Source organism: Hypanus sabinus, chromosome 7, assembly GCF_030144855.1.
Source record: "Hypanus sabinus isolate sHypSab1 chromosome 7, sHypSab1.hap1, whole genome shotgun sequence".
In the NCBI taxonomy this organism is placed as follows: domain Eukaryota; kingdom Metazoa; phylum Chordata; class Chondrichthyes; order Myliobatiformes; family Dasyatidae; genus Hypanus; species Hypanus sabinus.
Genome location: NC_082712.1, coordinates 173,243,096 through 173,255,031, shown reverse-complemented (window position 1 = coordinate 173,255,031; position 11,936 = coordinate 173,243,096). Strand labels below are relative to the sequence as shown.

Here is an 11,936-nt window from a genome sequence, read left to right as displayed (position 1 = left end):
GATTTTAGAGTCTTTCTTTGTACTGAACAGTTTCACACAGAGGGTGGTGAGTACATGTTCAGGGATTAGTGACTCTGAACGCCTGAGTTTCCACCTGGAGGGTGGGGATCAGATGGTGTGTGTGTGTGTGTGTGTGTGTGTGTGTGTGTGTGTGTGTGTGTGTGTGTGTGTGTGTGTGTGTGTGTGTGTGTGTGTGTGTGTGTGTGTGTGTGTGTGTGTGTGTGTGTGTAAAAGGGAGGAATGAAAGGGGCTTGTTTTGCTGTTGTTACTTTGTTGCTGTGTTGTTGATGTTATTATTCAAGTTCAAGTTCAACTTTAACTTAAATTGTCATTCAACCATACATTAAAACCCATGAATACAGCCAAATGAAACAGTGTTACTCCGGGACCAAGGTGGAAAACAATTTACTAACAGCACACAGCATGAGATAGCAAATAAACATAAATAAAAAGATAATATTAATAATATAATTTTAACCAATTAGTAATAATTTTATTGCATAATATTATAATCACTCGTCAGCCTGTGAAGGCAGCCCATCTAAGAGAAGGAAAACTCTGATTTTAAACCTCCGCTGCCTTGTGGCCATACCCACTCATGGGAAAGGCTTCAGGAGTAAACCCTGTGGACAAATCCGGAGCTGGAGTCCCTAAGGCAGTCCGACGTTGTCTTCAATCTCGTTCTGACAACTCCCGCGACGACACTGGTGCCAAGCTGTATTGGCCCTTGCCGTTCCCTTGGACAACATTGGTGGTGTGGAGAGGGGAGACTCGCTGCATGGGCAATAGCCCATCTTCCATACAACGTTGCCCAGGCCTATGCCCTGGAGAAGACTTTCTAGGTGCAGATCCATGGTCTCGTGAGTATAATGGATGCCATACCATACATAATCACTATATTATTAATTTATATAATATTCAAAAATTGTTGTTTGTATTGTTCTGCTGAATGTAGTGGGGATGTCATGTTGGCCCGGATTATATTACGAGACTTGTAGGCTGTCCCCAGCACATTCTTAAGTTGTACTCATTGTTAACGCAAATGGCACCTGCACTGTAGGTTTCGATGTGTATGTGATTAATAAATGAATTTGAATCTGAATGTGTTTATAGAGGCATAAAGTAACACAGCAGGGAAACAAGCCATTCAGCCCAAACTGTCCCTACTGACCAAAGTACCCAGCTAAGCTAGTCTTATTTGCCCATGCTTGGAGTATATACCCTCTAAACAGACTCAATGGACCAAATGACCGAATTCTGCTCCTGTGTCCAATGGTCAAAACCTTTTCTATCGCTGCACTTATCTAAGGTTTTTTAAATGTTGTTATTGGTCCTGCCTCTTCTGCTACCTCATTCTGCGCACACCAACCCACTGTGTGAAAAAGTTGCCCCTCAGGTCTCTCCCCTTAAATCTGAGCCCTCTAATTTTCTTTCATTCCTCGAGTGGGAAAAAGACAGTGGGGGTTCACCCTGTCTATGCCCCTCACGATTTTGTACACCTCTATGAGATCATCAGTCAGACTCCTATGATCCAAGGAATAAAGTCTTGGCCTGTCCAACCTCTCCCTATAACTCAGTCCCTCAAGTTCTGGCACCATTCTCATAACCTTTATTCTTTTATTTATAACTATCCATCTAACACTCCCTCTCCATAGGGATAGGGCAGAGAAATGCCCTCATTAGTCTGCAGAGGTATAGGTTCCCAAGGGTGACCAACCTCTACATCCATGATAATCACCAGCAACATCTCCTGAACAATATTAAGTGTTTACATATAAACAGTTTAACCAGCAACAGGCTGGGTTGCACACTACAGATTTAGCCAGTGTGAACCTCTTTTAGAACATGACAGCACAGTACAGGCACTTTGGACCATAGTGTTATACCAACCTTTGAACCTACTCTGAAATCAATCTAACCCTAGCCCTGCATTTTCTTTTCATCCATATGTATATCTAAGACTTCCTCAAATTCCCATAATGCATCTGCCACCCCACGCAGCATGTAACACGCATTCTCCACACTTCGTGTTAAAAACCTACCTCTAACTTCCCCCTATGCGTTCTTCTGATCAACTTAAAACGTTGCCCCTTCATAGTAGCCATTTTCACCCTGTGAAAAAATCGCTGTCTGTCCACACTACCTATGCCTCTTATACCTCTATCAAGTTACCTCTCTCCTTCCTTCTCTGCAAGGAGATAGACCCCAGCTCACTCAACCTATTCTCACAAGATATGCTCTTTAATCCTGGTAAACTGTGGACAGCCTTTCCTTACAACCGCTACACCACAGTAGTGACACCACTACAATTTGAGGTATCGTAGTTTTGAGTTGATATAAGAACATAGAACATTACAGCACAGTACAGGCCCTTTGGCCCACGATGTTGTCGCAACCCTTTAACCTACTGTAAAATTGATCTAACCCTTCCCTCCTACATAACCTTCCATTTTCCTTTCATCCAATCTAAGAGTTTTTTTTTAAATGTCCCTTATCTATCTGCCTCTACCACCCCATTGGCAACACGTTCCATTAGTTTCTCTGTAAAAAAAAATTACTTCTAATATCTCCCATACACTTTCCACCAATCACCTTAAAATTATATGCTCTGGTTTGAGCCATTTTGACCCTGGGAGAGTGTGTGTCACACAGCATCAGATAAACAGCATTCACAAGAAAAAAACATAAAGACAATTTTTACAAGAACGAACACAATTGGAACAAAAAAACACCAATTCCATTTTAGTATGAAGTGATCAAAGTGGTCATATTGTAGTGATTAGGGAGGTGCTTGATGTTTCAAGAAACGAATGGTTGAAGAGAAGTAACTGTTTGTGTATGTAATATTGAATTAGATAATTGAATTATATTGAGATTGATGGAGAAAGAGAGAAAGAGTGAAAGAAAAAATCTTGCACAGCATATAATGATGATATATTAAGCCTTGAATACTTAGTTAAAACAGGGAAAGAGATTTTTTTATTTAAAGATGCACCACAGAACATATCCTTCTGCACAGCCCAGCTACCCTCCAATTTAACCCTAGCCTAATCACAGGCCAATTTACAATGACCAATTAAACTACCAACTGGTACAACTTAGGACAGGGGGAGGAAACAGGAGCACACAGAAGAAACCTATGTGATCACAGGGAGAACTTCTTCAAAAAGTTCAAAGTAAGTTTATGATTTAAGAGCATATATCCTCTATATCACTATAAAACATACTGTAATTCATTTTCTTGCAGGCATACTCAATAAATCATAATAGAATAATAACCATAATAGAATAAATGAAAGACCATACCAGCTTGGGCATTCAGCCAGAGTGCAAAAGACAACAAACTGTGCAAATACAGAAAGAAAGAAATAATAATAAATAAATAAATAAATAAATAAATAAATAAGCAATACATATCAAGAACATGAGATGATGAGTACTTGAAAGTGAATTCATAGGTTGTGGGAACATTTCAATGATGAAGTGAAGTTGAGTGAAGTTTTCCCCTCAGGTTCAAGAGCCTGATGATTGAGGGGTAATAACTTCCTGAACCTGGTGGTGTGGTTCCTGAGGCTCCTGTGCTTTCTTCCTGATGGTAACAGTGAGGAGAGATCATGTCCAGGGTGGGGGGGGGGGGGCTCTATCCATTAGTTTTGGTAAGATTTTCCGTTCAAGGGCATTGGTGTTTCCGTACCACACTGTGATACAGCCAGTCAATATTCCCTCCACTACACACCTTTAGAAGCTACAGGCAGCATTGGAATTGAACTCCGAACTCTGCTACCCTGAACTGTAATAGCGTTGTGCTAACCGTGGCGCCCCCATTTACTCAGAGACATTATACAAAAAAAGAAGAATTTCTGCAGCAGTAGGTTTTAATACCCTGCAGCCTGATCGCAGTGTAAAGAACAGCTTTCATTTACTGACCCAGGATGTGTTTTTTTGGGCTACAACACAAATCGTTCAATCTGATCAATTGTCGCTGTGAGGAAATGGAAAGTCATTAAAGGCTAAAGTTGTGATGATCAGTGGATTAACACATGGAGATGGAAACTACTGAATTACTTCAGTTCATTAAAATCATTAATAGTCATGGAAAGAAAACCACTTGAGTACAAAGGCTTGAGAATCCATCCATTTTAATTAGATGCCAGCAAATCTGAAGTGAAATGTGGGCTTTCTACTAGCACAAGCTATACAGAACTGCTACTCCTCTCCACAGGCCAGTAGGATCTCAATTAAAATTCCGTTTAATTAAAATTGATCGCATTAAAAAACTGATGTGCTTAATTAACTGAATTCCAGGAGTTCCTTGAAGACTTTACAGCTACATTGTCCCATCATTGTTTGGCATAATAAACAAACCACACAGGAGAATGAGGTTTTTAAATGAAACTCTCCAAGTTCTATTCAATTAACTTTGTTCCGAAGTTTCAAAGGAAGTTTCAGCAATTCTAACTTGTTTGTTTTGGTGTAGTGAGCAGTTGAAAAGGTTATAGCAGAGGCAGATTCCTAGGAAGACAATTGCTTAATGCTGCATATAAAATCTTACACCTTCGCACATACTCTGCCAGTTCTTAATATTATCAATCTAAGTGAATACGGAAATAACTGTGCCAGCCAATGGAAATAGGGCATTCTCATGGCAGGACTTAAAGCTGTCTTTTGGTTGGCTCAATCCTCAATCCATTGAAAGAGATCTGTCACCATGCTAAAGCTATAATCATGCCTCAAACCAATAACTTGGCTGTGTGGGGTGTCCAGGGAGGGGTAGCCTCTCAGATGAAGGGGCTTATTGTGTCCAATCTGCAACAGTACACTCACCTTTGGTCCACATCAGCCACTCAGCTCTCACGTGTGGCTCCAAGTAGTTGTTTACATGTGACAGCGGCTACCACCCCACCACACTGCTTTGACAGATGGGCCCCATACCACAGTGACCGTCCGTCCTAGTAAACAAGGTCAGCTGTAGTGAACTGGGTAGGTGAGATCAACAGTGAGATCCAACAGCCAAGAGGGTAGCTCTACAACACTCCAAAGCGAGCACAGGGCATGACAAGGCACAGAAGAAGACATGGCGTTTCACTGCAACCAAGGAAGACCCCAATTGTGATGACTACTTGTACCACTGGACCTGGGCTTCTAAGGTTGAGGAAGCAGAACTGCCCCAGTCCTGACGAAGGGTCTTGGCCCAAAATGTCAACAGTGCTTCTCCCTGTAGATGCTGCCTGGCCTGCTGTGTTCCAGCAGCATTTTGTGTGTGTTGTTTGAATTTCCAGCATCTGCGGATTTCCTCGTGTTTGCCAATGCAACAGTTTTTCCACTTTAAAACTCTCCCACACAGGTTTCCAGTCATCATCAGATATGATGGACAGTCTCCAAACCGTTAACTTAGCTGCAGCATTGGTCATCCATTTTGTTATCAGTGAATCATTTTGAATCTGGTTAAATCAGTGCTATTAGCCTGTTGCAGACAGAACACTGTTCGTTGTCAACCTGATGTAAGGTTCACTCTTTCTCCAATGTACCACTTCAAGTTCGTTTATTGTCATTCAGCCACGCACATATAATTGGCTAAACAAAACATCGTTCCTCTAGGGCCAAGGTGTAAAACACAGTACCGACAGTCACACGTAGCACATACAGTCACAAAATAATATTAGCTCAAGTCCCTGAGGGTCATGGCCTGTAGAAAGATGGTGCATGAGATGTTGTCCTGGAGCCACGTTTCTGCAAGAACAAGCACGCAGCAGTTCAAGCTCAAGGTTAATTTTCAATCATAATGAATACAGCCAAACGAAACAATGTTACTCCGAGCCAAGGTGCAAAACACAGCACCAACAGCATACAGCACTAGGCACATTCTAGTAGTAGGCAGCCACTGATCCCAGGGGATCATGGGTTTGCGCCTCTGGCGGACTTTGTCCTCTCCAGGGCACAAGCCTTGGCGGGAAGATTTGAAGAACTGGCTGTTGCCCATGCGGTGGGTTCCCCCTCTCCACGTCACTGATGTAGTCCAAGGGAAGGGCAGTGTCATCACAGAGGTTGCCAGAGTGAAGTTGTAAACAACATCAAACCACCTTAGGGACCCCAGCTCCAGATTTCTTCCTCGGGGTTTACTCCCGAAGCCTTTCCCGTGGGTGGGTATGGCCGCAAGGCAGCGGAGGTTTAGAATCAGAGTTTTCCTTCTCCAAGGCTGACCAGCCCCACCTACCCGAAGCAACTGGTTCTGAGGCATCAGTGGTCTGCCTTTGCCCCTTCTCTTGTCACTAGAAACAGTTCTGCCGGGCCTAGTAGCTAAGCCGAATGTGAAAGGCAGGAGTTGGAAGGTTGTCAGAGCCTGTTAGTGACGCACATCATTTGGAGCTCTTTATGGGCAGTGCGGGCTTCTCCCCACTACCAGCCCTGGCTATGACAACCTTGGGAACAACAAGGCACATATAGTACATTTAAGGTACAAGTAAACATACAGGATGTGTAACTTGATGGTGCATGAATCTTATTGCCAAGAACAAGCAGTTATCAGCAAGCTGCAGACAAACATACACACACATACATGCAATCCAGCTGGACAATTGAACACTGGAGGACAGCACCAACGGGGATGGGGGTTTGTCAGCCCCTACCCAGAGTGGACACAAAACTGCACTGCCTCCGGCGTCTCCTCTCCTGGACTGCTGCAATAGGCAAGCCCATGATTTGAGGGCTGGTCCTCACTACAACCGAGGCCACGCAGCTTCCCTGCCGTCTGTCTCACCAATGAACAAGGGATATGGACTTGCAGCATTTTGCATTATCAACGTCTGACTGGGTCTTGCAATTGCTAGGGAAACATCCAAGACAATCACTCGCTGTTAGACTGTACATCACCTTTGAGCACCGACTTTGATGCCCGTCTGTAGCAGGCAGTAACAGTCCAGCACCAAGTCCAGCTCCTCTACCCACAAGCAACTCGCTGATGGGGTAGACCTACAGTACCAGACGTTCTTAATGTCCAATGTTGCTCTGCGACTGTAAAGTAAACATTTTAAAAAAGACAAAAATGAGGGGAACTTCACTCAGAGGGCCATGAGAGCGTGGAACGAGCTGCCAGTGCAAGTGGTGAATGTGAGCTCGATTTCAACTTTCAGTTGAGGTTGCTGCATCCCACCATGCTGCCATCTTACCGGAAGAGTCAGCATTGAGTTGCCCGCACATAATGGGCTGATTAGGTGAAGTCATAGAGACGTAGAAAAGTGCAGCACAGAAACAGGCCCTTTGGCCCATCTAGCCTGTGCAGAACCATTTAAACTGCCTACTCTCATCGACCTGCACCGGGACCATAGGCCTCCATACCCCTACCATCCACGTGCCTACACAAGCTTCTCTTAAACATTGAAATCGAGCTTGAATGCAGCTCTTGTGTTGGCAGTTGTTCCGCCCTCTTTCGACACTCTGAGTGAAGAAGTTTCCCCTCATGCTCCCCTTAAACTTTTCACTTTTTGTTCTTAACCCATGACCTCTGGTTGATATTTTCATTAACGATCAGGTGTGTAGGAGGTACCTAATAAAGCGAGCACTGAGCATTATGGAGACACGCTTTCGCATACGGTTAACCCAGTGTAATGTGGGTCCCCTTTCAGTGTTTTAGCAGCGAGTCACGGACTGGTGGCCTGCCACTGCACTGTATTGGTGTGTGACTTATTGTAGGAGGAAAGAGAATGCATTGCACCATGGAATATTGAAGCTGTCAGCATGGCTGTTTTACGTCTCCAGTTCTTAATGTTATCAAGAAGAAGTCAGATGCTGTATTTCCAAATAAGAATATTTTATTTTATGTGCTTTTTTTAACTGTCCTGGGTCAGACTCTGCCCTCATGTTTCACAATGAATAATACCACATGAGGATTTATATACAGTTAACACTCTGCCTGTGTGTTAGAAGCTTCTGAATGAAGTGCACGGGGTAGATGTTTCCTATCGCTAATGGTATTGGTATTAGCTTATTATTGTCCATGTACCGATACAGTGAAAAGCTTGTCTTGCACACTGTTTATGCAGATCAGATCATTACACAGTGCATTGAGCTAAAACAAGGTAAAACAATGCAGAACCAAGTGTAGAAGTTACCGAAAGAATGCAATAAAGGATAAATTGGAAGATCATAACGAGATAGATTGCAAGGCCGAGAGTTGATCTTATTGAACAAGAGGCCCATTCTGGAGCATGATAACAGTGGGACAGAAGCTGTCCTTGAGCTTGGTGGAACGTGCTTTCACACTTTTGTGTCTGCTGCCCAATGGAAGAATGAGGAGAGAATGTCCAGGGTGGGTGGGGTCTTTGATTATTTTTTACTGAGGCAGCAAGAAGTATAGACAGAGTCCACGGAGGGGGGGGGGGGGGCTACTTTGTGAGATGTGCTGAGCTGAGGTCCACAGATCCCTGCAGAATATTCAAGGAGTTGGGTATCGTACTCAGAGGGAAAAAATCAAGAGAAATGCAGAGGGAACTTGAAAAGGGATGATCAGTGCATTGATCAAAAATTGGCAGTAGTCATTGGGGACAATCTGAATTTCTGCAGCCTTCAGAAGAATTAAAGGCACTGATGAGTTTTCCTGGCCTTATTGATGGACCAGGATAGGCTATTGGGGATGAGCCTAGGAACTTCCTCGACCTCAGCACCATTGACTTAGACAGGAGCATGTGCACCCCACTCCCCACCGTTTCTGAAGCCAATGGCCAGCTCTTTTGTTGACATTGAGGGAAAGGTTGTTGCCATGAAATCATGTCACGAAGCTCACCATCTGCTTCCTGTACTCTGACTCACCGTTCTGCTTCAGGTTATTAGATGATTATACACAATGGTTGCAGGAAAGGCCTTCAAGTGTGTCTAATTTTTCCTTCCCAACTTGGACTGTTTTCTTTGGAGTGGTAGAGGCTGAGGAGAGATCTGATGGAGGTTTATAAAGTTATGAGAGGCATAGATTATCAAGCGGGGATTTTTTTCCATAAGTTAAATGTCTAATGCAAGGGGACCTGCATCTAAAGTGAGTGGGTGTGTATGTGGGCATGTATGAGAGAGAGAGAGTGTGTGTGTGTGTGTGAGAGAAAGTGAGAGTAAGAGTGTGTGTGTGTGTGTGAGAGAGAGAGAAAGTGAGAGTAAGAGAGTGTGTGTGTGTGTGTGTGAGAGAAAGTGAGAGTAAGAGAGTGTGTGTGTGTTTGTGTGAGAGAAAGTGAGAGTAAGAGTGTGTGTGTGTGTGTGTGAGAGAGAGAGAAAGTGAGAGTAAGAGAGTGTGTGTGTGTGTGTGAGAGAGAGAAAGTGAGAGTAAGAGAGTGTGTGTGTGTGTGTGAGAGAGAGAAAGTGAGAGTAAGAGAGTGTGTGTGTGTGTGTGTTTGCATATGCATGTCAGGACAGGTGGGAGTGGAGGGGAGGTTGTGAGTTTAAATATGATAGTAGTGTTTAGGAGGCTGTTAGGCCAGAGAATGGAGGAATATGGACCAGGACAAGGCAAAAGGAACTAGGTGTTGGCAAAGGAGCAATATTAAGTAACAGTGAAGGAGCATTTGATGGCTCTGGGCCTGTACTCACTGGAGTTTAGAAGAATGGGATGGGGTGGGGATCTTATTGAAACCTATCCAATATTGAAAATCCTAGTGAGAGTGGATGCGGACGTGGGAGGGGTGGTCTAGGACCAAATTGAACAGCCTCTGAATAAAGGGGTGTTCATTTAGAATGGAGATAAGAAGGAATTTCTTCACCCAGAGGCTGCTGAATCTGTGGAATTCAGTGCCATAGGCAGCTGTGCAGGCCAGGTCATTTGGTGTATTTAAAGTGGAGGTTGATAGGTTCTTGATTAGTCAGGGTGCCAAAGGTTAGGGGGAAATGGCAGAGAATGGGGTTGAGAGAGATAATAAATCTGTCATGGTGGAATGGTGGAGCAGACTCAATGGGTTGAATGGCCTAATTCTGCTTTAATGTCTTATAATCATGTAGTCTTATGGGTGGGTGTCTGAACTTGTTAAGTTCAACATTGTTCTGAGAGCATGGAGCAAAATGGAATTGGAGATACAAGAGACTACAAAGGAAGTAGCAAGTGATCTACAGAAGGAACTCAACATGTCTAGCAGCTTCTGACATTTTGAGTTAAAACCCCCTGTTGGACTGTGCTCAGGCACTGAGTTTCCCCAGAAGACTGTGTGATGGAATTTGGGAATCCAATTACAAACAAGAGAAAATCTGCAGAAGCTGGAAATCTGAGCAACTCACACAAAATGCTGGAGGAACTCAGCAGGCCAGGCAGCAGCTGTGGAAAAGAGTACAGTCGACATTTCAGGCTGAAACCCTTCGGCAGGACTGGAGAAAAAAAGCTGAGGAGTAGATTTAAAAGGTGGGGGGGGGTCAAGGAAGAGAAAAACACAAGGTGAAATATGAAGGAGGAAGGATGAAGTAAAGAGCTGGGAAGCTGATTGGTGAAAGAGACTGAAGACCATGGAAGAAAGAGAAGGATGGAGGAGCACCAGAAGGAGGTGATGGGTGGGCAGGGAGATAAAGTGAGAGAGGGAAATGGGGATGGGGGATGGGGAAGGAGAAGATGGGTGGAGGGCCACACTCAGGTTGGAGGAACAACACCTTATATTCCGTTTGGGTAGCCTCCAACCTGATGGCACAAACATTGATTTCTCAAACTTCCAGTAATACCCCCCACCCTTCCCTCTCCTTCATCATTCACCATCCTCTTTTCCCCTCTCACCTCATCTCCCTGCCCGCCCATTGCCTCCCTCCGGTGCTCCTACCCCCTTCTCCTTCCCAGCTCTTTACTTCACCCCTCTGTCCCCGGTTTCACCTGTCACCTTTTGTTTCTCTCCCCTCCCACCACCTTTTAAATCTACTCTTCATCTCCGGTCCTGCCAAAGGGTTTTGGCCTGAAACGTTGACTGTACTTTTTTTCCATAGATGCTGCCTGGCCTGCTGAGTTCCTCCAGCATTTTGTGTGTGTAGCAAGGAAATGTGGGAGGAAGCTGAGTTCCTCCGGCAGGCTGTATGAGGAAATGTGGGAGGAAGCTGTAACTGTAACACTTCATTTTTCATTCTGTTATTGCTTTCCCCGTGCTACCTCAGTGCACTGATGTAATGAAAAGATCTATATAGATGGTATGCAAAACCAAGTTTTCACTGAATCTCAGGATGTGTGACAGTAATAAACCGTGTATATAGTTCATATTTTTATCATAACACGGTATATTTTATATATTGCACTGTACTGCTGCAGAAGAACAACTTTCAATAGACAATAGACAGTAGGTGCAGGAGTAGGCCATTCGGCCTTTTGAGCCAGCACCGCCATTCAATATGATCATGGATGATCATCCACAATCAGTGCCCTGTTCCTGCCTTCTCCCCATATCCCTTGACTCCGCTATCTTTAAGAGCTCTATCTAACTCTTTCTTGAATTGGCCTCCACTGCCTTCTGAGGCAAAGCATTCCATAGATCCACAACTGTCTGGTTGAAAAAGTTTTTCCTCAACTCTGTTCTAAATGGCCTACCCCTTATTCTTAAACCTCTGCTTCTGGACTCCCCTAACATTGGGAACATGTTTCCTGCATCTAGCGTGTCCAATCTCTTAATAATCTTATATGTTTCAATCAGATCCCCTCTCATCCTTCTAAATTCCAGTGTATACAAGCCCAGTCGCTCCAATCTTTCAACATATGACAGTCCCGCCATCCCGGGAATCAACTTCGTGAACCTACACTGCACTCCCTCAATAGCAAGAATGTCCTTCTTCAAATTTGGAGACAAAAACTGAGCACAATACTCCAGCAAACACAAGGAAATCTGCAGAAATTCAAGCCACACACACAAAATGCTGGTGGAACACTGCAGGCCAGGCAGCATCTCTAGGGAGAAGCACTGTCGACGTTTCGGGCCGAGACCCTTCGTCAGGTCTAACTGAAA

At 44.1% G+C, this 11,936-nt stretch overlaps 1 protein-coding gene across 3 annotated transcripts in view; it reads right to left on the bottom strand.

Moving 5' to 3' along the window:
• Positions 1–3,670: 3,670 nt before the first annotated feature.
• The window catches only part of LOC132397407 (proline-rich protein 36-like), a 28,366-nt gene continuing 20,100 nt past the window's right edge, over positions 3,671–11,936 (bottom strand). For 2 of the 3 annotated variants that reach the window (XR_009513371.1, XM_059976140.1), the window contains one exon: positions 3,671–5,730. The gene's annotated coding sequence lies outside the window, so the exon portion shown is untranslated. Of the gene's footprint in view, positions 8,929–11,936 lie in introns of all 3 variants that reach the window. The other variant, XM_059976141.1, reaches the window with a different exon arrangement.